This window comes from Benincasa hispida, chromosome 6 (assembly GCF_027475165.1).
Source record: "Benincasa hispida cultivar pf3 chromosome 6, pf3_genome.v1.1, whole genome shotgun sequence".
In the NCBI taxonomy this organism is placed as follows: Eukaryota; Viridiplantae; Streptophyta; class Magnoliopsida; order Cucurbitales; family Cucurbitaceae; genus Benincasa; species Benincasa hispida.
This window is the reverse complement of record NC_143483.1, coordinates 6771637-6776545: the sequence shown is the minus strand read 5'-3', so window position 1 is coordinate 6776545 and position 4909 is coordinate 6771637.

The window sequence follows — 4909 nt, the reverse complement described above, 5'->3', positions numbered from 1 at the left end:
CTAACTTATCTATAAAATGGAATTTGTATCTATACATCTATTCAATCTCTTCACATTATGCATGAGTAACTAAATTTCTGAATGGGTTGAGAAGCATTTAGCTAGCATGATCTAAGATCTTCACTCTAAGCGATCATCTTTTCTTATGTATGCGTCCATCACCCTTTAGAGATACTTGAGAGAGTAGTCTAAAGAAAGAACCTAGACTTGAGAGAGTCAGGTTAGAATTTAGGCTTGAGAGAATCAGATTAGAAACACATAAGCAAGAGATAAAGACTTAGAGATAAGTTCTACTTGCTATCATGCATCACATGCACCCTAGAAATAGGATATGATAGTATGTGGTCACTTTGTGTATATGTGTATCATTCATCATCGCATAGACAAGAATAGAGGCTCAGACATAAGTCCTATAGGCATTATCGTATACATCGCATGCGTCCTAGGAATAGGAACTATGGCATTTGCATTGAGAGATGACATGTTGTTGTATGTGTGTAGCATGATCGCATAACTTGAACGTAATCTTAGGAAGTGTTAGCTAAAACCCTTCTCAACCCGTTCCCCGCATACTCATTGTAACTTTTGCTGTCATTAACTCTTTACTCAACTCCGCCGCATAGACTTTAAACAAACATACCAACCAACTTATTATTTTTGTCACTGTAAAGGAATCAAAACTTACCATCGCATATTGTCTCAGTAGTCCCTATGTTCGACCCTGGACTTACCAGGCAACCTAGTAGGATTTATACTTGGATTTTACTAGGAAAACTTGCATGTGCAACGCATAATTCACCATCGCAATATACACCATTATTTCATCACATTCACAACGCATCAGTAAGTTAATTTGAAATGTTCAAATTAGAATTAAAGGAATTAGTAATTATATATGTTATAATTACACATTTAATCTTAGAACTAAACGGAACTGGAGAATTAATTAATATTTAAATATGATTTAAATATTAAATTCATGAAGGTGGAATTTTTGAAATTTAATATTTGATATTAAATTAATTAGAATTAATTAAATTATTTATTTATTTTATTTAGAAAAATTAATTTATATAAATTTAATAAATTTTTATTTTGAAAAACTAAAAATTGATTTTGGAAATCAAGTTAAAAAACAAAATTGAAATTGAAAAAACATAAATTGGAGAAATGGGATTTCTCCACTATCATGAAGTTCCTCTTTCATAACCCACTTGACTCAAGCTTCAATACTACAAGCATGAGTTGTATCTCATGCAACCATCTTCTTTGCATGAGAGTCCTGATTGAGAAGACTGGAGTGAAATTGATGCATGCACCAATTGAGTTTTTGCTGAAAATTTTGGTTTGAAGAAGGTTTTCTTCAAGTGGGTTGTTGCAGTGAGTTCTTCTCCAAGTTCTCTTCATTCAAGCTTATTTTGAGTCCCACAACTCAATCTAAAGCTCCAAGAGAATAGTAGGGAAGATCTTGGGTTGTCCATAGTGAGATTTGAAGATTGCAGTTGAGAATCGAGATTCTAAAGGTTTTACAAAGGTATTTCTTCAAACCCTCTTATTATTGTATAAGCATGCTTTAGTTACAGCCAAAATTAATAAATTAGAATACTTATTTATCCTTGTTGCTTCCGTTGCATGCTGATATACTCTTACACGTTTTGTTACACCTTTCAACTTTGCACCACTTGTTCCTTCTCCTCTATTTCCAGCACCTCTCGGCTGGTTAACAGTTTGAAAGGTCACTTACTGCACTGTCTAAGCCCCTCGGGTTAACTGGGGGCATTCCCTCTTGAAATGATCTGTTTGCCCACCTTGGAAGTAACCACTCCTGGTGTAGCATAGCATATCCGAAAGTGCTTCTTACCACAGTTCTGGCACAAAGGCTTTCGGACTGTGCTAGCAATTGACTCGGCAAAACGTGTTGCACCTGGTTAACCAGCTGTACTAGCCAAGGGTTGACGTCTCCTTCTCTTGTCCTTTTGCCAATCCACGCCTTTGGAGCTACTCATACTCAACTGGCCTGACACTGGGGGTTGAAATCCCCTATCCCTCGGCCTCACAAACATAACTCAGTCCTTCTGCACTTGCTCGTCATCCGCCAAACTCTGCCCAACTTAAATAGCGGTTTCCACCAGCTGGTTAAAGTCCAGCCAATTAGCTGTAGAGGTTACTGGAGTTTTGATCTCCTTTCTTAAATCGTTCTCGAAACTTCTACCTCGATTCTTTTCTTCCGCTATAGTTGGAAGAGCATACTGAGATAGTGCAATGAATTTCTGTTCATACTCAGCCACTATCAATGTTCCTTGCACCAACCTAAGGAACTCATCTCTTTTCGCCTCTAAAAAAGAACTACGGTTATATTTGTATTCGAAAGCCTTCCTAAACTCAGGCCACAACAAAGCACTTGAGTTGTTTCTCCTAGCGGATACCATTTCCCACCATTTTCTCCCATTTTTTGCGAAAGGAACACAATCAACTTGACCTTACAGTCTTTCGGACAGTTCATCACGTTGAAGCAATCTTCATGACAATCACGTCACCTTGATGCATGATCTCTTGAATCAAATGATATTTTCGTTCTATGTGCTTGCCTCTTCGATGACTCCTAGGTTCCTTAGAATTTGCCATAGCACTACTGTTATCACACTAAAGTGTGATGGGCAAAGACATATTTGGAACACTTCCAAATCAGTAAGGAACTTCCTAAGCCAAACAGCCTCCTTAGCAATTTCACAAGAAGCTACATATTTGGCTTCCATAGTGGAGTTTGCGATGCATCCTCGCTTTATGCTTTGGCATATTATAGCTCCTCCATTCAGAGTAAACACTGATCCTGATGCGGATTTCTTAGAATCTCGATCAGTCTAAAAGTCAAAGTTTGTGTATCATGTAAGAATCAAATCCTTAGATACATGAGCATATAGTCCCTCAATCTCGGAAGATACTTGAGGATCGTTTTGACCGTCGTCCAATGATTTAATCCTGGATTGGACTGATATCGACTGACAATCCCTACTGCATAGTAAATGTCAGGTCTAGTACATAACATTGCATACATAAGGCTACCAATAGCCAATGCATAGGGAATTCGTCTCATTTCCTCAACCTCTTGAGGAATCTTAGGACACTGTTCCTTAGACAATACAATTCCATGCCTGAAAGGTAATAAACCCTTCTTGGATTTGTGCATCGAATATCTGACAAGTATCTTGTAAATATACGATGCTTAAGACAAGACCAACCTTTTCTTCCTACAATCCCTTATAATCTGGATCCCTAGAACAAATTGTGCCTCTCCCAAATCTTTCATTTGGAATTAGGGGGCTAGCCATTTCTTTACATTAGTTAGAAAACCTACGTCATTCCTAATGAGTAAGATATCATCCACATACAGCACGAGGAAAGCTACTAAGCTGTTGATGATTTTCTTGTAAACACAAGGCTCATCAACATTCTGATAAAAGCCATAAGATTTGATCGTTGTATCAAATCTTATATTCTGATCAATGCCATAACATTCTGATCAAACCTTTTGCTCTTAATCTTGTTCAATGAATCCTTATGATTGATTCATATAGATGGTCTCTTCAAGATTTTACCATTCAAAAATACAGTCTTGACGTCCATTTGTCATATCTCATAGTCATAATATGTGGCTATGAACAAGAGAATCCTGATAGACTTTAACATGACAACAAATGAGAAAGTTTCTTCATAGTCCACTCCCTCAACCCGGGTATAACCCTTTGCCACAAGTCTAGCTTTAAGGTATTGGGGTTAATATCCTTTAGTTTGTAAACATTGTATGAACAAACTCTTATGTGATTAATAATATATAATATTTTATTCACTTTGTCTTTAAAATATGTGGTATTTTAGTTGCATTAACCACAAACTAATAAACTAACATTCAAGGTTATCTTTGTAACTTAAGCATGTATGTGGAGACATACATGTGGATCATATCTAAGTGATAACCTAAATGGTCTGTAGTAGATGGATAAGGCTGGGTACCTTATCCTGGTGACACTACGAGTATGGCCCGCTTTGTAGGTGTTATAATTGTTGTAAAGTACTACAAATGATCTGATCCTAATCATTCATGTATTAGACATGCAAGCGGGGATACTCATTTCACCAGGATAACCATTGTTGTAAAGAAGTTTGTATAAGACCAGACCACAAAATGTTTAGTCCCATTATATAACACCGTTCATAATAGAGACTTTCATTTCACCAAGATAACCATAGGTAACTGGTGCGTTGTGAATATGATGAAATAATGGTGTATATTGCGATGGTGGTGTATGCATTGCACGTGCAAGTTTTCCTAGTAAAATCCAAGTATAAATCCTACTAGGTTTCCTGGTAAGTCCAGGGTCAAACGCAGGGACTACTAAGATATTATTCGTTGGTAAATCTTGATTCCTTTGCTGTGACAAAAATAATAAGTTGGTTGGTATATTGTTTAAAGTATAAATCCTATGCGGCGGAATTGAGTAAAGAGTTAATAATAGCGAAAGTTACAATGAGTGTGCGGGGAACGAGTTGCGAACGAATTTAGCTAACATTTCCTAGGATTGCGTCCAAGTCATGCGATCATGCTACACACACAACAACAACATGTCATCTCTCAATGCAAATGCCATAGTTCCTAATTTTAGGATGCATACGATGCATACGATAATGTCTATAGAACTTATGTCTAAGCCTTTGTTCTTGTCTATGCAGTGATGAATGATACACACATACACAAGGCGACCACTTACTATCATATCCTATTTCTAGGGTGCATGTGATGCATGATAGCAAACAAAACTTATCTTAAGGTTTCCATCTCTTGCTTATGCGGTTCTAATATGACTTTCTCAAGCCTAGATTCTAACCTAATTCTCTCAAGTCTAGGTTCTTT